This window comes from Triticum urartu, chromosome 6A, assembly GCF_056163025.1.
Source record: "Triticum urartu cultivar PI428250 chromosome 6A, HENAU_Tu73, whole genome shotgun sequence".
Taxonomy (NCBI): Eukaryota; Viridiplantae; Streptophyta; class Magnoliopsida; order Poales; family Poaceae; genus Triticum; species Triticum urartu.
The window spans coordinates 471,581,349-471,606,935 of record NC_141878.1 but is presented as its reverse complement, the minus strand read 5'-3'; positions in this window follow the sequence as shown (position 1 = coordinate 471,606,935).

Below are 25,587 nucleotides of genomic sequence, written 5' to 3'. Positions count from 1 at the left end.
CATCTGGTTGCGACAAACAGGTAGAAAGGATAGAGGGAAGAGAAGAAGAAAGCAACCGTGAGTACTCATCCAAAGTACTCGCAAGCAAGGAGCTACACTACATATGTATGCATTGGTATCAACTGGAATAAGGCTATTATATGTGGACTGAACTACAGAAAGCCGAGATAAGGGGGGATAGCTAGTCCTTTCGAAGACTACGCTTCTGGCAGCCTCGTCTTGCAGCATGTAGAAGAGAGTAGACTGAAGACCTCCAAGTAGCATCGTATAGCATAATCCTAACCGATGATCCTCCCCTCGTCGCCCAGTGAGAGAGCGATCACCGGTTGTATCTGGCACTTGGAAGGGTGTGTTTTATTAAGTATCCGGTTCTAGTTGTCATAAGGTCAAGGTACAACTCCAAGTCGTCCTGTTGCCGAAGATCACGGCTATTCGAATAGATTAACTTCCCTGCAGGGGTGCACCACATAACCCAACACGCTCGATCCCATTTGGCCGGACACACTTTTCTGGGTCATGCCCGGCCTTGGAAGATCAACACGTCGCAGCCCTACCAAGGCACAACAGAGAGATCAGCACGCCGGTCTAAATCCTATGGCGCAGGGGTCTGGGCCCATCGCCCTTTGCACACCTGCACGTTGCGAACGCGGCCGGAAGCAGAACTAGCCCCCTTAATATAAGAGCAGGCTTACAGTCCAATCCGGCGCGCGCCACTCAGTCGCTGACATCACGAAGGCTTCGGCTGATACCACGACGTCGAGTGCCCATAACTGTCCCCGCGTAGATGGTTAGTGCGTATAGGCCAGTAGCCAGACTCAGATCAAATACCAAGATCTCGTTGAACGTGTTAAGTATCTGCGAACGCCGACCAGGGCCAGGCCCACCTCTCTCCTAGGTGGTCTCAACCTGCCCTGTCGCTCCGCCTCAAAGTAACAGTTGGGGGCCGTCGGGAACCCAGGCCCACCTCTACCGGGATGGAGCCACCTGCCCCTTCAGCCCCCATATCCAAACAGTATCACCAGTAATGTAACAGTGTAAAGTATATTGTATATGCCCGTAGTATAGAGAAGAGTAGGCGATATCTGGTGATCAAAGGGGGGGCTTGCCTGGTTGCTCTGGCAAGAGAGAGGGGTTGTCAACACCGTAGTCGTACTGTGTAGCAACGGCGTCGGTCTCGGTGTCTAGCGAGAGAAGAGGGGGAAGAAACAATAAATATAATGCAAACAGATGCATAATGATGCATGACATGACAAAACGTGATGTTAGGTGTGCCCTAACGCGGTACGTTGGGGTACCGGTGAAGGGGGAAAACATTCGGGAAAGAATCCCCGGTGTTTCGCGTTTTTGGGCAGAGGAGCCGGAGGAGGAAAGTTGCGAGTTTGATAAGTTAGGGGTGTGTGGCGGATGAACGGGCTGCGTATCCGGGTTCGTCTCGTCGTTCTGAGCAACTTTCATGTTGAAAATATTTTAATCCGAGTTACGGATTAAAAGATATGATTTTCTAAAGATTTTATTAATTTCTGGTATTTAATTAATTATTTAAATTAATTCGAAAATAAATTAATGACATCAGCATGATGTCATGCTGACTCCAGCAGTCAACAGAGTTGACTGGGTCAAACTGACATGTGGGTCCAGTGGGACCCACCTGTCATACACTGTTTGGGTTAATTAGGTCTTAGTTAAACTAATTACTATTTAATTAAACTAACTAGTTAATTAGATTAATTAAACATGATTAATTAACTTAATTAATTCACTTATTGATTAATTAATTAATGTAATTATTATTTATTTATTTATTTTTAATTCTTCTTTTTTTTAATAAAGGTCTGGGGCGTGGGCCCCTGTGTCATTGGGCCAAAGGGGCCACAGCGGTTCGGGCTAACGGGTGCTGGGGTGGAGATGGGCGCAATGGGTGTCCAGCACCCGTTCGTTCGAGTGCACGCCAGTGCGGGCGGACCCGGCAGGGGGGGCGGTGCAGGGGGAGGCCGGTGGCCACGGCGCCGGCCAGGCGGCCGGGGCGGTGAGGAAGCAGCACAGGCGAGACCACGGCGACCTGGGGAGGTAGCGGCACGGCGGTTGCGGTGGGTAGAGGAGGCAGCAGCAGCCGTGGAGCAGGGGCACGGGGCGTGGGATGGTCGAGGGAGCGGGGCGAGGAGGCTGTGAGCAGGAGCGGGCAGAGCACCATCTCGGGCGCGGGCGTCCGGCAGCGATGGCCATGGGCGCGGGTGGGCGCGCACGGGCGCGTGCAGGGGGCGCCAGTGGCCACGGCGCGGGGAGAAGGTCGCGGCCGTGAGCGCACGGTATGGGGTCATCCGGAGCGCGTGGTGAGCGCGTGTACGGCAGGAGGAAGAGCAGCAACACCGGGGCACGCGGTGCGCGGCACCGGGGTTCGAGCACGCGGGCGGGAGGAGGAGAGGACGGTGCCTCACCGACGTTGCAGAGACGAGGGGCGGCGAGGCTCGGTGGAGCCTTTAGGGAGGAGGACGGGGACGCGGCGACGCAGGGGAGGAGCGGCGATGGCCTCCGGCGTGGTCGTCCCGGTCGGTGGCGATGGTCGGTCCGGCGCAGGGCGGCGACGGTGGGGCAGCGCAGGCGAGGCGGCGCCTGGCGTCGGCGATGACGACGGGGTCGGGGGCGCGTCCAGATCGGGGAGAGAGGGGCGGTGAGGGTTGGTGGGTGGATCGGGCGCGGGGATCTCTTCCCCCAGGCACGATGCGTGCGTGCGGCGCGAGGTGGAGGGGAACGAGGGGAGCGAGCGGAGTGGGGCGAGTGGGGGTCTCGTCCCCGATCCAGATTGGATCGGGAGGGGGGAACGGCATGGGGGGAGTGCGGGTGGTTGGGTTAGGGTTTCCTAGGGTGGGGGGATATGGGAGGCCGGTTGGGCCAGGGAGGAGTTGAGCCGGATGGCCCAGTTGGCCTGGGGCTTTCCATTTTTTTAAACCTTATTTTCTTTTATAGTTTCTGTTTATTTGTTTTCTTTTATTTCTCATTTTAGTAAAATACTACAGTGGCAAGAAAATAGAGGTTGCAAGCTAAGCCACAGCCACAAACCACTTAGCATCGAAGCAAAATAGTTTTGAAATTGTTTAACATTTTGAAAGCATTTAAATAATTATTATTGTTACTATTTTATTCATTTTAGAGTGTTTAAACATTTTATAAAGGTGTGCTTTCTCCATCGTATTTACACATGATTTATCTGACCCACCTTGAACATTTTGGTTTCATTGTTTGAAAACTTTTATTATCTGCCTTTAATTGAATTTGAATTTGAATCGGTTTCGAACTAACACGAGATTAGCGATAGTAATTGAAGTGACGTGGCATCATTAGCAGAGAATTACTATAGCGTAACTATCCGGGCGTCACAATTCTCCTCCACTACAAGAAATCTCGTCCCGAGATTTAAGAGGTAGTGAAAGGGGGAAAGGTTTGGTAACGAATCTAGCGGGTCTTCTTACCCTGGCTTGCTCTTCTCGAAGAGGCCGGTCCAATAAATTGATGTCTTCATTCCTCTGACCCAGGTCATTATGATGAAGTCGTCCTCCTTTCTTCGGAAATTCTGTCGTACTTACGAATAGGTAAGGGGCTGCCCTACAATGATAGAATGGTATAAGGGGAAATCATATGGGGTTATCCCAGGAATGAACACACGAGTACCTCTCGAGTTGAACAAATAAAACACATCGAGAGTAAAGTTGGAAGGTACAATAAGAAGTTTCAAGCAGCCAAGCAATCATTCAATGCCTAGACAGAAGGTAAAAGGGGCTTCAAAGCAACAGAATAATTATTGTGTGCGATATCAGACCTGAAGGTGGCTCGTGAATTACATACGAGGCCACGAGCGAGGAGTAACTTTGGAAACCGGCGGTGTACAGGAGAGTCAAGTTTCGATCCTGTGAAACTGTGGGTTATGGGCCCACCATACGGGATAAAGGTAGAAGGAGTGGTGACATCTTGCACGGTCATGATAGCAAGGCATGTTAGAGGGTAGCCCATTAGTTATGTTGAAAACAACGTCGGTACCAAGGGCGAGGGACGAAGAGAACCATTTTCCTGCTCGTTGAAACGAGGCGGACCAATAGGCAAAGTTCTCATCCATCGGTGGTTACCGGAATGTCATCAACAATAGTAACAGGGTCTTACTGATAGAGTTGTACACCGAGGTGTTTACATACTGCTTAGATCATAAAGATCACAAGAAACGTTAAACCAACCAATGGAAAGGAGATTATGATTACCAGATTAAACAGAACAATGGAAAGGAAAATGTGCTTAAACACATATTTCAAGGGTATATCCTTCCCAAGGACAAGCAGAACATGATATCTATGACAGGATATAACATAGAAAACCCTTTAGGTAAGAGGGAAGGAATCTCATAACATTACCCATACAGTGGTGTTTGGGTAATTGAGCAGGAAACATTTAGCATTGGGCTTCAAATGTTCTCTTTGAAAAATGGAGTACCACAGACATGCTTCGAGATAGCATTGACATGGTCTTCAATCAAAGGTCAGACTCTGGATACACGAAGGGATCCATCATTAAGCCAAGGAGAGGATGAGGAGGTGGCTGATGGACTCAACAATAATTCAACGAGGTGTCCAAAAGATGGATTTCCATAGTTATGTGAACAAGGAGATAACATTTGTTGGATCAAATGATATAATGATGTCTGCTCAAGGAAAAACATACACAATTAAACATTAGTTGAAAAGGGTGCCCAAAGTATGGCCTTAGGTAGCATGATCAAATGTTAGAATGGTGATTCAGTGATCAATAGTCTAAGAATGAACGTTCGACCATTAACTTCAAAGCAGTAGGGTTGCTAGAAGGGTAGAATCCAAACAGCTCCGTTCACCTGTTGGTATCCCGGTTAGAACCAACACGGGGACCAAGAAAGAAAAGTGATAGTGAGAAGTATTACCTGTATCAAGAATCCTTAAGAGGTGGTGAAATTCTCACGACTTTCTTGACATTAAAGATGGTAATACTCCAAGGTAAAGAAGAACAAATGCTGGATAGCAAGGAAATCAAGGTATAACACAAAACACGAACAAGTTTGTGTTGGAGGGAAGTCAATAAAGTGATCGATGATAACACAAATCATCGAGGGTAAGGATGGTATTTCTTCATCATGAACTCAATTGATATCTTGGAAGATCTCGGAATGCTGATGATGATCACGACACATTTGTCGAGAGATTTCATGAAGATGTAATCAATTGGTGATGACATCTAGTAAAACGAATGATAAGCGGAAGGTTATTGGAACCATGGTTATGACACAAACTTGAAACCAAGATTGTTGTCTGAGGTGGAATGATAAGACAAGGAAATCAACGTAAGCTTAGCTCAGCGTCGAAAATTGTGTTCCATGAAGAAGGACCAGGTAGCATAGTTAAAATTTAGCATGATAATGATATAGCCAACCGGGCTAGGAATGACTTGAAGGATTATTAAACTCATAAGCAATAAAACTTACTTATAGTTATTGAATCGGAGTACAGACTCGATTCACTGTCGGTGTCCTTGAGTGTCTAACAACTCTGAACCCGGGGAAAATTTTGGAATCAGTGAGAAATAATAATTGAAGAATAACTCATAAGAAGTTATGCAGTTCCGTGATAATCTCGAGATACCAGAGGGGTAATACTCGATGACGGACCAACGTAGAGGTTGGACTGGGGTATTGCTCTGCAGAAGACAAGTGCTTAAACTTGCACGAGAAATGGTAGTTAAAGGAGAACATGGTCAGAATCCACGATCATAAAGGATCGAACCACGGATACAAGATGAACTTATAACAAGGGGTAATTATTTTTACGAGCAGCTTCCATGACAAGTTATACATCGTGTCCCTGGGCATGAACGCAAGGTGCGAGGTCGACTCCCACTTCTTCAATGTATAACCTTCCATTCACTTTTTGCTTTGATAAAGGCATTAGTGTTGAAAGTTTTACCTGGTGAAATACCAGATGAGTATGACTCGTGAAAACTTCCGAGTTCACACAGTTTAGAGAAGGCATATGCTCAACCCATAAGGGCTTCTTAGAAACATATACCACAAGTTTCAAGAGTAAATATCACAAGCTCGAAAAGTAGAGCAATGTTGAGAAAGTAGATGATACCATTTACCAAAGGCATTATGTATCCGACGGAAGGATCACAAGGTTACTGAATATGAAGGACGTTGTCGGATAAAATCCATAAAAGGTTCTGCCGGTCCATAACAGAGCTGACGTGAGTATCGGCACACAACCAGAGGAAGTAACAATGCAAAGGCATTGGATTATGGAAACAACTGACTAATCCAGAGCTCAAATGCAAAGGAATTACGATTTTCAAATCAAGGGATCAGAAGTAATGTTCTGATTAGGGATGGATAAGTTGAATAGCCTTAGGGGTACAAATCGACGGCAATTGGATTAGTTGAGAACCAGCTCATGTTTAAAATGACGTCTGAGCCGGAAAGATAATTTAAAAGGATCAACTGATGATTGCATGCATTCGCACTCATGTTGAATCAAAGGGATCAAAATGACGGCGCCTAAGGATACTAACGAATATTGCCAGATATATGGAAAGCATCCATCATGCAAGCAGACAAGTATTGCAGAGCAATAAGCTACTAAGGTTTATTGGAGGATCGAATAGTATTTCGATGACCATTTTGAAACACATGAACAACTGGGGGATGAGCGGATACTCGATAAGTGCGACAATTATCTGTAGGGGTATTCAGGTGACAAAGAACGGTAAGGCAGTAAGATCAAAGGATTATCGAAACAACGACGAGTATTTCGGGGTATCTTGTAATAACAAGACCTACTGGGAATAAAAGTAAGAACGACAGGTGTAAATATTTATCCATAGGGATTTTTCGATGGTAGGGAATTGCAAAAGCAATGGCACAAAGTTTCAGGAGAACATTGGAGAGTATTATTAGAATCTTCTGTTAATGCAGTCGATCATCTGTAATGAAGGGCTCTCTGGGAGAAGTGATAACGAGATCCTAATGTTAGATTTTAGCAAAATTCATTTAACCTGAATAGGAGAGATGTCAGAGTCCCAGAGTATAGGTCAGGAAACAAAGATCCTACTACCACCCAATGGCGACGTGGGCCCATTGGCCGCACAGCCATGTTAGTAAAACATTTTTCATCGACTAGACTCAACTTCGGCCAAGGAGTGTGGAAGGGGGATTCCTACAGGTAGTCGGCTCTGATACCAACTTGTGACGCCCCCGATTTGACCGTACACTAATCATGCACACAAATGTGTACGATCAAGATCAAGGACTCACAGGAAGATATCACAACACAACTCTACAAATAAAATAAGTCATACAAGCATCATATTACAAGCCAGGGGCCTCGAGGGCTCTAATACAAGAGCTCGATCATAGACGAGTCAGCGGAAGCAATAATATCTGAGTACAGACATAAGTTAAACAAGTTTGCCTTGAGAAGGCTAGCACAAACTGGGATACAGATCGAAAGAGGCGCGGGCCTCCTTCCTGGGATCCTCCTAAACTACTCCTGGTCGTCGTCAGCGGGCAGCACGTAGTAGTAGGCACCTCCCGAGTAGTAGTTGTCGCCATCAACGGTGGCGTCTGGCTCCTGGGCTCCAGCATCTGGTTGCGACAACCAGGTAGAAAGGATAGAGGGAAGAGAAGGAGAAAGCAACCGTGAGTACTCATCCAAAGTACTTGCAAGCAAGGAGCTACACTACATATGTATGCATTGGTATCAACTGGAATAAGGCTATTATATGTGGACTGAACTGCAGAAAGCCGAGATAAGGGGGGATAGCTAGTCCTTTCGAAGACTACGCTTCTGGCAGCCTCGTCTTGCAGCATGTAGAAGAGAGTAGACTGAAGACCTCCAAGTAGCATCGTATAGCATAATCCTAACCGATGATCCTCCCCTCGTCGCCCAGTGAGAGAGCGATCACCGGTTGTATCTGGCACTTGGAAGGGTGTGTTTTATTAAGTATCCGGTTCTAGTTGTCATAAGGTCAAGGTACAACTCCAAGTCGTCCTGTTACCGAAGATCACGGCTATTCGAATAGATTAACTTCCCTGCAGGGGTGCACCACATAACCCAACACGCTCGATCCCATTTGGCCGGACACACTTTTCTGGGTCATGCCCGGCCTTGGAAGATCAACACGTCGCAGCCCTACCAAGGCACAACAGAGAGGTCAGCACGCCGGTCTAAATACTATGGCGCAGGGGTCTGGGCCCATCGCCCTTTGCACACCTGCACGTTGCGAACGCGGCCGGAAGCAGAACTAGCCCCCTTAATACAAGAGCAGGCTTACGGTCCAATCCGGCGTGCGCCACTCAGTCGCTGACGTCACGAAGGCTTCGGCTGATACCACGACGTCGAGTGCCCATAACTGTCCCTGCGTAGATGGTTAGTGCGTATAGGCCAGTAGCCAGACTCAGATCAAATACCAAGATCTCGTTAAACGTGTTAAGTATCTGCGAACGCCGACCAGGGCCAGGCCCACCTCTCTCCTAGGTGGTCTCAACCTGCCCTGTCGCTCCGCCTCAAAGTAACAGTCGGGGGCCGTCGGGAACCCAGGCCCAGCTTTACCGGGATGGCGCCACCTGCCCCTTCAGCCCCCATCTCCAAACAGTATCACCAGTAATGTAACAGTGTAAAGTATATTGTATATACCCGTGATCACCTCCCGAAGTGATCACGGCCCAGTAGTATAGCATGGCAGACGGACAAGAGTGTAGGGCCACTGATGAAACACTAGCATCCTATACTAAGCAGTAGGATAGCAGGTAATGGTAACAACAGTAGTAGTAAGGACAGGCTATGCATCAGGATAGGAATAACGGAAAGCAGTAACATGCTACACTACTCTAATGGAAGCAATATAGAGAAGAGTAGGCGATATCTGGTGATCAAAGGGGGGGCTTGCCTGGTTGCTCTGGCAAGAGAGAGGGGTCGTCAACACCATAGTCGTACTGGGTAGCAGCGGCGTCGGTCTCGGTGTCTAGCGAGAGAAGAGGGAGAAGAAACAATAAATGTGATGCAAACAGATGCATAATGATGCATGACATGACAAAACGTGATGTTAGGTCTGCCCTAACGCGGTACGAGGGGGTACCGGTGAAGGGGGAAAACATTCGGGAAAGAATCCCCGGTGTTTCGCGTTTTCGGGCAGAGGAGCCGGAGGGGGAAAGTTGCAAGTTTGATATGTTAGGGGTGTGTGGCAGATGAACGGGCTGCGTATCCGGGTTCGTCTCGTCATTCTCAGCAACTTTCATGTTGAAAATATTTTAATCCGAGTTACGGATTAAAAGATATGATTTTCTAAAGATTTTATTAATTTCTGGTATTTAATTAATTATTTAAATTAATTCGAAAATAAATTAATGACATTAGCATGATGTCATGCTGACTCCAGCAGTCAACAGAGTTGACTGGGTCAAACTGACATGTGGGTCCAGTGGGACCCACCTGTCATACACTGTTTAGGTTAATTAGGTCTTAGTTAAACTAATTACTATTTAATTAAACTAACTAGTTAATTAGATTAATTAAACATGATTAATTAACTTAATTAATTCACTTATTGATTAATTAATTAATGTAATTATTATTTATTTATTTATTTATTTTTAATTCTTCTTTTTTTTAATAAAGTTCTGGGGCGTGGGCCCCTGTGTCATTGGGCCACAGGGGCCACAGCGGTTCGGGCTAACGGGTGCTGGGGTGGAGATGGGCGCAATGGGTGTCCAGCACCCGTTCGTTCGAGTGCACGCCAGTGCGGGCGGACCCGGCAGGTGGGCGGTGCAGGGGGAGGCCGGTGGCCACGGCGCCGGCCAGGCGGCCGGGGCGGCGAGGAAGCAGCACAGGCGAGGCCACGGCGACCTGGGGAGGTAGTGGCATGGCGGTTGCGGTGGGTAGAGGAGGCAGCAGCAGCCGTGGAGCAGGGGCACGGGGCATGGGATGGTCGAGGGAGCGGGGCGAGGAGGCCGTGAGCAGGAGCGGGCAGAGCACCGTCTCGGGCGCGGGCGTCCGGCAGCGATGGCCGTGGGCGCGGGTGGGCGCGCACGGGCGCGTGCAGGGGGTGCCGGTGGCCACGGCGCGGGGAGAAGGTCGCGTCCGTGAGCGCGCGGTATGGGGTCATCCGGAGCGCGTGGTGAGCGCGTGCGGCAGGAGGAAGAGCAGCAAGATCGGGGCACGCGGTGCGTGGCACCGGGGTTCGAGCACGCGGGCGGGAGGAGGAGAGGACGGTGCCTCACCGACGTTGCAGAGAGGAGGGTCGGCGAGGCTCGGTGGAGCCTTTGGGGAGGAGGACGGGGACGCGGTGACGCAGGAGAGGAGCGGCGATGGCGTCCGGCGTGGTCGTCCCAGTCGGTGGCGATGGTCGGTCCGGCGCAGGGCGGCGACGTTGGGGCAGCGCAGGCGAGGCGGCGCCTGGCGTCGGCGATGACGACGGGGTCGGGGGCGCGTCCAGATCGGGGAGAGGGGGCGGTGAGGGTTGGTGGGTGGATCGGGCGCGGGGATCTCTTCCCCCAGGCACGATGCGTGCGTGCGGCGCGAGGTGGAGGGGAACGAGGGGAGCGAGCGGGGTGGGGCGAGTGGGGGTCTCGTCCCCGATCCAGATTGGATCGGGAGGGGGGAACGGCATGGGGGGGAGTGCGGGTGGTTGGGTTAAGGTTTCCTATGGTGGGGGGATATGGGAGGCCGGTTGGGCCAGGGAGGAGTTGGGCCGGATGGCCCAGTTGGCCTGGGGCTTTCCATTTTTTTAAACCTTATTTTCTTTTATAGTTTCTGTTTATTTGTTTTCTTTTATTTCTCATTTTAGTAAAATACTACAGTGGCAAGAAAATAGAGGTTGCAAGCTAAGCCACAGCCACAAACCACTTAGCATCGAAGCAAAATAGTTTTGAAATTGTTTAACATTTTGAAAGCATTTAAATAATTTTTATTGTTACTATTTTATTCATTTTAGAGTGTTTAAACATTTTAAAAAGGTGTGCTTTCTCCATCGTATTTACACATGATTTATCTGACCCACCTTGAACATTTTGGTTTCATTGTTTGAAAACTTTTATTATCTGCCTTTAATTGAATTTGAATTTGAATCGGTTTCGAACTAAAACGAGATTAGCGATAGTAATTGAAGTGACGTGGCATCATTAGCAGAGAATTACTATAGCGTAACTATCCGGGCGTCACACTGCCCTTCCTTGGAAAAGCCTCCAACTTATGATTAACCCCTCTCGCAAGCATCCGCAATACAAAAGAAGAATTAAGGTAAACCTAACCATATCATGAAACATATGGATCCAAACCAGCCCCTTACGTAGCAATGCATAAACTAGCACTACTAGGAAAAGGGCTAGTAATGGCGCACCAGTTTTGCCCACTAATGGCGCACTACTGGTGCGCCATTAGTATGACGCCACTAGTATTTCTTACTAGTGGCGCACCACCGGTGCGCCATTAGTATCTGGTATACTAATGGCGCACCGAGCAGTGCGCCATTAGTATAGAACACCATGCGCCATTAGTATGCCTCCCAGGGGGCCATATTTAACCATGTGCTTTGGCATACTAATGGCGCACTGTTGGGTGATGCGCCATTAGTGTGATTATAACACTGCGCCATTAGTGTCTTGTATGGTGCACCACTAGTATGAATATTAGGATTTTTTTTTCATTTCTGATATTTTCACAGGTTAAAAAATATTAGAGATAACATACAACACAGATCTGCTTAGCTTACATACAGGGGGCCCTATGTAACGATGTTACCTGCGTCCACCAGATCATATCCAACACACAAGTTTCATCATATATACATACATAGCCAACACATAGTTCCATCGTTACATATTACAAAAGTTTCACAATGTTCATTCAACATTGTTATCCATCAATTCACAAAAGTTTCACATTGATACAAAATAAAAACACAAATGGAAAAGAAGCACTCCATCCATGCAAGCTTCCGTGAATTAAATCAAATCTGCAAAATGATAAACAAGAAGTTAGAAGAAGAAGAAGAAGAAGAGAAGAAGAAGAAGACTAGAAGAAGAATAAGAAGAAGAATAAGAAGAAGACTATAAGCTTATTATGTAAACTTGATCATTTTGTGCTAACATAAGTAATTTTGGAGCTAACCTATAGGAAACTAAGCATATAAGCTCTAAGTTAGCATATTAGAGCCAACTTAAGTAAAATGAAGCTAACCAATGTCATTTTGGATAAGAAGAAGAATAAGAATAAGACTATATGCTTATTATGTAAAATTGATCATTTTGTGATAACATAAGTAATTTTGGAGCTAACCTATAGGAAACTAAGCATATAAGCTCTAAGTTAGCATATTAGAGCCAACTTAGGTAAAATGAAGCTAACCTATGTCATTTTGGATAAGAAGAAGAATAAGAAGAAGACTATAAGCTTATTATGTAAAATTGATCATTTTGTGCTAACATAAGTAATTTTGGAGCTAACCTATAGGAAACTAAGCATATAAGCTCTAAGTTAGCATATTAGAGCCAACTTAGGTAAAATGAAGCTAACATATGTCATTTTGGATAAGAAGAAGAATAAGAAGAAGACTATAAACTTATTATGTAAACTTGATCATTTTGTGCTAACATAAGTAATTTTGGAGCTAACCTATATGAAACTAAGCATATTAGAGATAAATAGGTAACTAGTATATATATATATATATATATCATTTTGGAGATCTCACATACCTGACATAATTCAGTTCTCATTGTTCTTCTCCTTCTCCTTCCTCAGCCTGATGCGCCAAGAGCGACGAGGCGGTGGAGGCAGTGGAGGCAGCTATGGGATGTAGTCTTATACCACAATTGGCGTGGTCATGTCGCCCAGCTGTGGGATCGCCGGCGCCACCACCGGTGCGTGGTAATTGTCAGGCACCACTACCATCGCGAGGCCACCCTCAGCCACCACCATCTCTTGCCCATGGTCAGCCACCACCATCTCTTGCCCATGGTCAGCCACCACCATCTCTTGCCCATGGTCAGCCACCACCATCTCTTGCACCTGGTCATCCACCACCATCTCTTGCCCTTGGTCAGCCACCACCAGCGCTAGGTCATCCTCAGCCTGATGCCCATCGTCATCCTGCAGCTCCTCATCCCCACTCCGCTCCTCTTCTCCCCCACTCCAGTCCGGATCATCCTTCTTGTTGTCTTTGCTGCTGCCAGAATCGCTGCTGCTTTCGCTAAGGCCAGAATCACTGTTTCTTTTGCTACAGCCATAATCGCTGCTGCTTTGGCTGTAGCCAGTGTCACTGCTGCTGCTCCCATTGCCTGTCCAAATGCAACAATGACCGTTAACAATCGATGTGAGACAAAGCCAAATATGGAGGAATAAGAAGAGGCAGAACGCACTGGCATCTTCGTCTTCAGCGTAGCGCATGCGGCACATGGTCTTGTTGAAAACCTTCATGATGAGCATTGTGGCGTCATCATCGTACCTCAAGAGAAGAAAGTACCCGGTCCGCAGGTCGTAGGCACTGTAGAACTTCTCCCAGCCATGACACAGGTACATGTGGCCCTCCTCGATCACCAACTCCACGTCCCATAGCCTGCGAACCCCGATGCCGGCCTGTCGGAGCTTCACATTATCTGGCGGATCTTCACCCAGCATCTTCATAAAAGCGTCAGGCAACCTCTGCAATTTGGGACAAGGAGTGATGTAGCAAACAACAGAGTTATCATAATGAGATGGGTGAAGGGGAGATCTCTCGTTTTATATACCTGCCTCGTGGCTGATACTGAAGAACAAAGTATGATAGTGAAGAACTCGAAAACATCCAACTCGTACTCCGGTGAGGCAGAGCGGCGGTGGCTGCTTCCCCCCATCTCTGATAAGCAGCAGAAGAGACCAATTAGCACCCTTACAACATTATAGCAGCATAAATTTTGAGCAGAAGATAATCAACATTAGTCACAAGTACCCCATATGTCCTATTTTTAGCAAAGTCATGCTAAAATTCACGGAAAATTTCAGCATGACCTTTGCTGAAAATAGGACATATGGAGTGCCCGAATTTGCCGGAACGGAAGTTAATCGACATTCCGATAAACTCAAGGGCCTCTCGGGGTACCTGCAATATCATTATCCCCGTGTAATGAAGTCACCAATGGGTCATTTCAGAAGATCACAAGTAGCATCATCACAAGTACAACATCATCTATAGCTTTATATTAACAAAGCATCAGCACATATACAAAAGACCACTTATGCCAACAGTATGGTTTATATCAGATTCGGAGTTAGAAACAGGAAAAACCGGTGATTCAAAGCCTACTGGACAAAATTTACATCTATCAGTACGGGATGTCCTGACTAATTTCAAGTGTTCACAGGTGAACTTGTACCATGGATGAGGCTAGTGCTTCATTAGTCAACTGAACAGAGATAACAGTGCATAACACCATACATAAAGTGATGAGCATGCATACTACTGTCCAAGAAAATTAACTGAATAGTATTGTGTCAAGTTCAGTTTAAAAATTCAGTTACTGCTTGAGTGATTTGACACCAAAAATTACTCCCAAAAATTACAATGACTATATATATTCACTGTACAGGCTGTCAAGTTCTATTTCAGCTTAAGTTTCATTACAACACAAACACTGTAATTCATCTGCTCACAGAAAAATTAATAATCAAAATCAAATTACAATAGGGGTCCCAGGTTTGACCCCATGATACGTGCTATCCTCGGATTATTCCTCTTCTGAACAAACCATCATGCATCATTTTCTAACCAAGGCATAGCTCAGGAAAACCACTTGCTTTGACCAGAACTAGCTGATTACCCCAAATCTCATGCTAAAATTAGCAAGGCAAAGCATTTCTCTTACATGACCATAGCAATAATGACACACTACATATAATCTGGTGAGATAGCAGCAGCAATCTCAGAAAAAGCGGAGACATCATACATACCACCAGAGCATCGCCCACAGACATCCAGGTACATCACCCACTATTATTGCCTGTAAAAAGGCCTAATATCCACTAGTATTGCCCATTGATCATATACTACCTACTCATATTTTATTCAGTTATTTTACTAGTTGTTTAACCATAGATTAGGGTCTGTCTAGGAGGTTAGTCAATGTAAAAATTGAAAAGCTAGCTAGCAGTACAGTAAGCAGAAGCAGCTCAGGCAGGCGCAGGGGCGCGCGCGGGACGGCAAGCAGGGCCGAGACGGCTAGGTGCGTGCATGGTTGTGCAAGGCAGCGAGCGGCCGCCGGAGGCAGCAGTGCAATGGGGAATGGTGGAGAGAGGCATAAAGGAGGAAGGAGGAGAGGTACCTGGTGAAAGTGCATTATATCGACTAGAGGGGGGTGAATAGGTGATTTTTATGAAAGTCTTCAAAACGTGGAAGTTTCGAAGACAGACGATAGAAATAAACCTATTACCATGCAGCGGAAGGTAGACTACACTAGGCAAACCATAGTCAAGTATTCAATGAAGTGAAAGCACAATCACTAATAGCAGCAATGTAGTGAGGATCAGGTAGGAAGATATTATGAAGCCAAACAGAACACGCAGTCACTCAGTGAAGACAAAAGATAGTGCAATCATACAATGACTTCACAAGGACCAACAGTAAGTAAAGGGAAGGGAAGGATGAAACCAGTGACCCGTTGAAGACGATGATTTGTTGGACCAGTTCCAGTTGTTGTGACAACTGTACGTCTGGTTAGGGTGGCTAGGTATTTAAACCTGAGGACACAAAGTCCTGGACACCTAGTCCTGAACACGTAGCTCAGGACACCCAGTCCTCACCGTATTCCCCTTGAGCTAAGGTCACACAGACCTCGCCCAGTCACTCTGGTAAGTCTTCAAGGTAGACTCCCAAACCTTCACAGACTTCGTTCACCAGCGATCCACAATGTCTCTTGGATGCTCAGAACGCGACGCCCAACCGGCTGGAGGATTCACAGTCCTCAAGTGTAACAAGTCTTCAGATCACACAGACAAGAAGACTTAAGTGATGCCTAACACTCTTTGGCTCTGGGTGGTTAGGGCTTTATCCTCGCAAGGAATTCTCTCTCAAAGGCTGCGAGGTGGGTTGCTCTCAAACGACAAAAGCCGTACTCTAACTCTAAGCAGCCAACCGTTTATGGTTGTAGGGGGTGGGCTATTTATAGCCACTAGGCAACCCGACCTGATTTGTCCGAAATGACCCTGGGTCACTAAGGAACTGACACGTGTTCCAACGGTCAGATTTCAAACACACACGGCAAATTTACTTAGGCTACAAGCAAAGCTGACTTGTCCGACTCTGGACAAGATTCGCTCTCATAGTCTTCACTCGAAGACATAGGTTTTGGTTAAGCATCACTTCAGTCATTCTGACTGGTTCTCTTGGACCCCACTTAACAGTACGGTGGTTCCTATGACTCAACAAAGAAGAAAAAGAACTACGAAAGATATAAGTCTTCGAGCTCCATAGGCTTCATGCGATGTCTTCTCTTGTCATAGTCTTCAATGTGAATATCTTCATAAACCACCTTTGACATCAATGTCTTCATACATTTTAGGGGTCATCTCTGGTAGGAAAACCGAATCAATGAGGGACTTCTACCAGTGTTATCCTGCAATTCTCACAAACTCATTAGTCCCTCAACTAGGTTTGTCGTCAATACTCCAAAACCAACTAGGGGTGGCACTAGATGCACTTACAATCTCCCCCTTTTTGGTGATTGATGGCAAACTAGTTGATGTTTTGAACAGGGAATATAATATGTGAAATTGTAAGAGGATAGGGAATTGTCTTCATAAGCTGTGAGGGCTCCCCCTGAAGATGTGCATATAAGTAATTTGCTTTTGGAATGCAAATGCACATGGCAGGTTGTGCTTGTGGAGATCCTCTTCAACTTATGATGACAATCCACCATGCATGTGAAGGTATGTGAAGATAATGACATGCATAACGGAAAATGGACGTCTGCAAAATGATCTAAGTGCGGAATTTATCATCGCACATGCGGAATTTATCATTGCATCACAAAGTGGAAAATAAGTAGCAGACGACCATCGAGTTTAAGTGTTACAACTTAAAGAACCAAATGTATCAAAACGAGAGTTGTAAACACGAAGCAAAATATAAAGCAACCGCCCATATGGACCCGCTTGAAGACTATCAAACTCTTATGCTTCTCCCCCTTTTGTCATTAAGGACCAAAAAGGTTTGAAGACATAGAGCATCTACTCATTCCCATGAAGAGTAGGTGAAGCAGCAGGGTCGTCGGTGGTGTTCGGCGGTGTAGAAGAACTTGGAGCAGTGTCGAAGCATGCTGAAGGAGGTGGCGGTGAAGTAGCATCATCTTCATCCTCGATCACTCTGGCATTCACAGTTGCAGCAGAGGAAGAGAACTCAGAGTCTTCAAGAGATGGAGTTCGTCGCAGCACTGCCCTTCAAGGAGGTGTGGAGTCAAACTTGAAGCGTTAAGAGAAGCCATCCTCTTGAAGATCATCTTCAGAGCACATCAGCGTTAGCCCTTTCCATGTGTGTCGAGAGGTTTCATGGGCAACAAAGGTATTCTTGGTGGCAAGATTGCGAATGCGGTTGACATCCACCAAGAGGCTTTGCATTTGGCGCTTCAGCCAGTCATGATGCCTATCCTGTTTCTGATGAAGAGCCACCAGAAGCTCTCGATCATTGAGAAGACGAGTGCGCTTCTTGGGTCGTTGGGCAATTGTGCTACCGGTGGCTTCAATAAGGGCAGGATGTGGTGCATGTGTAGTTCCAGCCAAAGGATACACACGAGTGACTGCTTCAACTCCTTCAATGTTCTGAGAAAAACTTTGATGCTCCGCATTATGAAGACTTAGAGGTAGCGGAGTGGAGTTTAATCAGCCGCATTATCCATGGAGCGTAGAACTTCAAGCCAAAAAATAAGAGCCTGATGCAGCAAGTTGGCGGATGAAGAAGTCCTGTGCATTGAAGCATTTGCCATGAAGAATATAGAAGACCAAAGTCTTCATTGCACCTTCCAGCTTGGCATGTGGAGAATGTCCTTTGATGGGCCAGAGAGTTCGCCTTATGATGTGATAAATAGTCCTTGGCAGATACTCAAGGTCTTCAACAAAGAACTCCTTGGGATATGCAGCATCTTGGGGCAATGGCTTCATCATACTGAGCATGTAACTCATGTTTGGTTCAGGCTTCTGAAAGATGCTCTCCATAGCTTCACTGTGAAGCTGACAACCAGGTTCGTAGAGATCGCCAGGAGTGGGCAGACCAGTGAGCTCAATGATATCAAAGGCTTTGGCTTCGTGATGAACATTTCCTGTCATCCACTCCAGGACCCAAGTCTTCGGATCTCTGTTGTATCCACGAATGTGAAGTGTGGCATAGAATTGGAGCAGCAACTCTTCATTCTAGTGCTCTTGGTCGGTGACAAACGGCAGCAATCCAACCTCTTTGTAGCAATCCAGAGCTTCTTCCAGACAGGGCAGACCAGCTATTGCTTCAATGTCAAGACGCTTATGTGGGAAGATGCGACCTTGATTGTATAGAATGCAGGAGTAATAGCTTCGCTATGGATAGCTCCAAAACTGATCAGAAGATATTCTTTCCCTTGAGTAGGGGTTCCTGGAGCTATTGAAGAAGGTGTTGTCTGCTTTGAGGCCATTGACATTGAAGGATCCAGGTGCTGATGCAGGACCTGGAAACCTGGGCAATCTTGGGATTGGCTTCTGTACCTGAGGCTTGTGCTCAACATGATAGTCAAACTGAGGACCAGCAGCAGGCGCAGGAATAGAAGTAGTAGCATCAGTGGCTTCACTGACTTCTGGTGCTTGGGTTGGTGAAGGCTCCACATTAGCTTCAGCCATGACAGCGTTAGTGGCTTCATTGGTGTTGGTGGTGGCAGCCTCAAGATTCTCAACCTGCACTTGACAAGCTGGAGGGTCGGTCACAGTCATGTTCTCCTCGAGAACAGCTTCTTGGTGAGACGGGGGTGTAGCAGCGCTTGGGGTTTCTTCTTCATCGGCTGATGCAGCCGGAATGTCTTCAGCAGCTTTAGCTTCAGACTCAGAGACTGGAGGCCTTGGTCCTTTGCGCAGCCTGCGTAACGCTGGCGACGCCTGTGGAGTTGGAGTTGGCTGGGCCTCAAAGTCTTCTTCCTCTTGTGCTTGTGGGTGATCAGCCCATGATGCATCCTGAGCAATTGGTGTCAGAGGAAGACCAATGCTGATGAGCTCGCTGTGCGTTAGCACAGGCGATGATACCTGTTGGTGCTCGAGCTGAGGAAGAACTGCATCATCTTCAACATGGTCATGGTGACCAATGTCATCAGCAGCGTTGGGATCAGCTGCTCGAAAGTCTTCAGCTTCATGAGCCTCTGTGAAAGCAGGCTCATGGACAGTCAGTTGGCGCTCCTGAGGTTCAGCGTCAGGGTGAACCATGGAGATGGGTTCAACAATCAAGGGCTCTGTGGTAGCAGCCCGTTCCTTCTTGGTCTTCCGCTTCTTCTTGGAGGGAACAGTAGCAGAGGCTTCAGGATGTTTCCTCTTTCTGGCTTCAGCCTCAGCAGTCCTCGTCTTCTTTAGCTCTGAAGCGGTTGACCGGGCCTTTGGCTTCGAGCCAGTCATGCTAGTTGGGAAGACAATGGGATCTGCTTCCTGCCTTGGTGCGTCGGGTTCGGCCATAGCGGGCTTCTTCTTCTTCTTTGCAGCCATCCTGGGGTCGATGCCAGGACGCCCAAGGGCCTTGCGCTTCTCAGCCTCATTGTAGGCTTGCACACACTTGTCAGCTAGGCTCTTCATGCGCTCACGAGAACCCTGAGCTTCTGCACATTTCTTGAGAAAGGCTTCTTTGAGCTCGTGCAGCATAATCTTGAAGTTTTTCACCTCTTGCACGCTGAGCTTGGCCATATGCTCCTTGAACTGAGCTTTTTCATAGTCAATCTTTTGCTTCAGTTCAACAATGCGTTGGGCGATAGCTAATTCTGAAGCAATGGCGCCATGGAAGGCGACACTAAGGCCAATGGGAAGTTGCAGATCTTCGAAGCTGAGATTGGGCGTGTCAAACGACTCATCAATGAAATTGTGGATGATAGCCACATCAAAGAGAGGCAGATCATTGAAGATTTCTGCTTCTTCTTTGCTCTTGATCAGTTGCTCAAGAGCGTCATCTGCAAGATCTTCATCACTGGACAGATCGATGGCATCGTTTCGCAGAATGGCATCAGCAGTCAGTTCTTGGCCGGTGTGTGGCAGAGGCATCTTGACCTTTTGGGGCTTGGACATGCATGACAAATCTTTAGACTGCACACTGTCTTCAGGAGGTGCAGTGGCCAGTGGCTTCGCCCATGAGATTTTTGGTGCAGAGGCAGGCTTTGAAGCTTTTGGCTGCTTCAGTTTCTTTGGCTTCGGCACTGCAGGTGCTTCATCTGATTCAGCATCATCTGCAGGCTCATTCACGGCAGTCCCTTGAACCACGATATGGGTGATGAGACCTTCAAGGTTGTAGAAAGGACCTATGACATTGGGTTCTGCATTGCGTGTGCCGTCAGCCCGGGGAGTAGAAGGACCAGGGTTGAAGTCAAGTCCCAATGACTTGTTTTCCTTGGCCGATGCCTTTTCATGCTGGAAGTTACGCTTGAAGAGATTGTCTTCACGACACCATAGCAATGATGATGGGTCGGCATCTTCAGGCTTAATTCCACGGACCATACACGGATAGAAACCCTGAGCAATAGCTTCAGCTTTTTTCTTGGGTGGAAGGTCTCGGAAGAGAATATCACCCCAAGGACTTTTGATAGCACTCTTCTCAGCATATTCCTTGGTCACGAATCTGTATTTGTACCACTTTCTGCCCAATATCTTCGAATCCACTAGATTCGGGTCTTGCGCTGATTATAATCCTCTTTAGGATCTGTCTTGTAAAGTTCTGAGAGGTCATCAGGCAAATCTCTTGATGTTCCCCTACGACGCTGTCTGCCTCCCTTCCTTGTAGATTTTTCTGAAGCCATGAACTTTAAACTGAAAGGCTTCAATACATTCAAAGGCTTCAAAGGCTTTCGCTTGCTGGACAAACAGGAACTGGCTTTGGGAGAATTTATATGATGCTGTAAGAATTTTGCAAATGAATGCAGACTATGAGAACCAAGGGATTCTCCCACGGACATGTACCTGTAATAGCATTAAGGTGCGAGGGAAGGGGAAGAGGTCATATGCATTCTCAGAAGATTTTGAAGATAAATCAGTTTAGAAGACATTGACCTCATCGTGCGAAGACATTCACTCATAGATAAGGAGTTGGTTCCAGATTTGTACGAATCCATGGATCAGTACAAGTGAGGAATCTAACTACTTTGTGAAGCATAAGTGAATATACTAGGCATATTATGAGATGCAGTATGAAAGAGATCCAACTTGTGTGAATAGAAACTATTTGTGGTAGAACGTGACGAAGCTATCGGATCAAAGGGGCCGTAAAATGGAAGTTTTATTTACCACACGAAGAACTGCTAGACGGAGTGGAAGAGGAGGCCGAGCAGTTTGATCGTCTGTGCCCTAACTTGGCGACGGAGGACACCTACGGCGATGGCGGAGAAGACGATGTCCGCGGTCGGCGTGAAGACGGTGTCGGAGAGGTTGCGGCAGTGAAGCGCTTCGTCGCCGGCTTCGTCGAGGGCTAGCGGTGGTGCTAGGGTTCATGCGAGAGTGGAAGAAGAGATAATGACTGCGGTGAGGCTTGTATTTATAGGTACAGGGGCGGCTCAGCGTTATTACACAGGTGCCCCTGGCGATTCACATCTGAGGAACACGTGGCCATCATGCAGCATGTCGGAGGTTGTTCCACGTCCCACGCACGCCTGGATTGTCGGGTGGTCGTTCCCACTTCTCCGGGTTTCAGGTGAAGGAATGAGCATTGAAAACGGACTTAATGTTTGTCTCTGTATCTTCTGCTGACAAGGACGCAGAGAAGACATTCGACAGTTTCAATAGAATGCATATGATTTGGAGAGATAGAGTTTGAGATAGAAAGCATAGAGATGTTAGGGTCCGATCACATTCACTTAGTTCAAAAGATTCAACACAAAGACATAGCTATAAGTGAATACTGTAGAGGACAGAACACTAGTATATATATAATCAACATAGTGAAGATAATCATGAAGACATGTTGAGACTGAAGTCAAACCAAATGTGAAGACATAGCAAATGTAACGCCATGAGTGAAACACTTCAAACAGAACCTTTGGTGGTGGCGTTACCCACCATATAGGAAGTATTAGATCCAGACACGGCGCACAATTATCGTGGCGCTCCGAAGTCAAATTCGACATTAATGTATTCACACTTAGAATGTATGTCTTCATTGATTGAAGATATACTTTACTTCTTGTGTTGCACATCTAAGTCATCAATATGCATAAGTGTTTGGACGTGTGCCTGATCACAGGACATTTGAGGATTCCAAGATATTTAGCTCACACCGTAACTTGCAAAATCTCTTCTCATCCAACGGCTTGTGAAGATATCTGCCAATTGCTCTTCAGTGTTGACATGTATGATATCAATGTCTTCCTTCACAACATGATCTCTGAGAAAGTGATGACGAATTTCAATGTGCTTTGTCTTCGAGTGCTGAACTGGGTTGTTGGCAATCTTGATGGTGCTTTCGTTGTCGCAGTAGAGTGGCACTTGCTTCAGATGAATGCCATAGTCCTTGAGTGTTTGCTTCATCCACAAAAGCTGAGCGCAGCAAGATTCAGCAGTGGAGAGAGATACACAGTTCTGCTTCTTTGAAGACCAACATACAAGTGATCGTCCCAGAAAATGACATGTGCCTGATGTAGACTTGAGATCCACCTTGTCACCAGCATAATCAGCATCCGAGAATCCAACCAGATCAAACTCTGAGCCCTTTGGATACCATAATCCTAGAGTTGGGGTGTGAGCCAAATATCGAAGAATTCGCTTCACAGCTAAGTGATGCGACTCCTTTGGTGCCGCTTGGAATCGAGCACACAAGCAAACACTAAGCATAATATCTGGCCTAGATGCACATAGATAAAGTAAAGAACCAATCATGGAGCGGTATACCTTTTGATCGAACTCTTTACCATTGTTGTCAGGACCCAGATGATGTTTGGCTGGCATTGGCGTCGTGAAGCCTTTGCAGTCTTGCATACTGAACTTCTTCAGGCAATCTTTGAGATACTTCTCTTGAGATATGAAGATGCCGTTGCGTTGCTGTTGTATTTGAAGACCGAGGAAGAACTTCAGCTCTCCCATCATGGACATCTGATATTGCTCTTGCATCATATATCCAAACTCTTCATTGTACTTCTGATTGGTGCAACCGAAGATAATGTCATCCACCTATATTTGGCATACAAACAGTTCACCATCATATGTCTTCGTGAAGAGAGTGGGGTCGAGGGAACCAGGTATGAAGCCTTTGCTCTTCAGGAAGTATTTGAGTGTGTCATACCAAGCCCGAGGGGCTTGTTTGAGGCCATACAGTGCCTTGTTGAGCTTGTATACCATGTCAGGATGTTTTGGATCTTCAAAGCCATGCGGTTGTGCAACATACACTTCTTTCAATCTTGCCATTGAGAAATGCGCTCTTCACATCCATTTGATATAGAAGTATGTTATGATGATTTGCATAGGCCAGCAGTATGCGTATGGCTTCAAGTCGAGCCACGGGAGCAAATGTTTCATCGAAGTCAATCCCTTCCACCTGAGTATATCCTTGAGCAACGAGACGAGCTTTGTTTCTGACAACTTGACCATGCTCATCTTGCTTGTTGCGGTATATCCATTTGGTGCCTATTATATTGTGCTTCCGAGGGTCAGGACGCTTAACCAGTTCCCATACATTATTCAGCTCAAACTGTTGAAGCTCTTCTTGCATAGCTTGAATCCATTCAGGTTCCATGAAGGCTTCTTCAACTTTCTTGGGTTCTGTTATTGAGACAAATGCGAAGTGCCCACAGAAATTTGCTAGCTGAGTTGCCCTTGAACGAGTGAGCGGACCGGGTGCATTGATGCTATCAATTATTCTCTCAATCTGCACTTCATTAGCAACACGAGGATGTACAGGGCAAAGATTTTGCTCTTGCTGATCATTGTCATTGTTAGAGGGATTGTCTTCAGGCTGAGCATTGTCTTCAGGTTGATCCGGTGCGGAGATAATAAGTTCCTCTTCAGGTTGAGCTTCAGAGGGTATGATTTCTCCAGTTCCCATTAGTTTGATTGATTCACTGGATGAAACTTCATCTAGCACATTTGGCGGGTGCTCTCTTTGTGAACCGTTAGTCTCATCGAACCGCACATCCACTGTTTCAACCACTTTATAATGAAAGAGATTGATGGCTCGGTAGGAGTGCGAATCCTTTCCATATCCAAGCATAAAACCCTCATGTGCTTTTGGTGCAAATTTTGAAGTGTGATGTGGATCCTTGATCCAGCACCTGGCTCGAAATGCTCTGAAGTAACTGACATTTGGCTTCTTGCCAGTAAGGAGCTCATAAGATGTCTTGTTCAGAAGCTTGTGAAGATAAACACGATTGATTGTACAGCATGCAGTATCAATAGCTTCAGGCCAGAATTTTCTTGGAGTCTTGTATTCATCTAGCATCGTTCGGGCCATCTCAATGAGTGTTCTGTTCTTGCGTTCGATGACGCCATTCTGCTGTGGCGTGTACGGAGCTGAGAATTCATGTGTGATGCCCAAAGTATCAAGATATGTATCAAGGCCAGTGTTTTTGAATTCAGTGCCATTGTCACTTCTGATGTGCTTTATCTTGGCGCCATAGTTGTTCATTGCTCGATTGGCGAAGCGTCTGAAGACATCCTTCACTTCAGTCTTGTAGAGGATTATGTGCACCAAAGTATATCTAGAATAATCATCAACAATGACAAAGCCATAGAGACAAGCAGTAGTAGTAAGAGTTGAGTAATGAGTGGGACCGAAAAGATTCATGTGGAGTAGTTCGAAGGGTCGAGTGGTTGTCATGATTGTCTTCGAGGGATGTTCGGCCCTCATCATCTTTCCTGCTTCACAGGCACCACATAAGTGATCTTTCTTGAACTTGACGCCCTCGATGCCTATGACATGCTTCTTCTTTGCAAGGGTGTGGAGGTTCCTCATGCCAGCATGCCCTAGCCTCCGATGCCAGAGCCAGCATTCTGAGGCTTTTGCTAGAAGACATACGGCAAGCTGTGGTCCTGCTGAGAAGTCTACCATGTACAAATCATCTTTCCGATACCCTTCAAACACTAGAGACTTGTCAGATTCCATTAGAACAAGGCAGCGATATTTTCCAAACATTACGATCATGTTCAAATCGCAAAGCATTGAGACAGACATTAAGTTGAAGCCAAGGGATTCAACAAGCATGACTTTATCCATGTGTTGATCCTTTGAGATTGCAACTCTACCTAGACCCAATACCTTACTTTTACCAGTGTCAGCAAATGTGATGTGACTCTTGTCGGATGGACGTAAGGTTGAGTCCATAAGAAGGCTTCTTTTGCCAGTCATGTGATTGGTACACCCACTATCAATAAT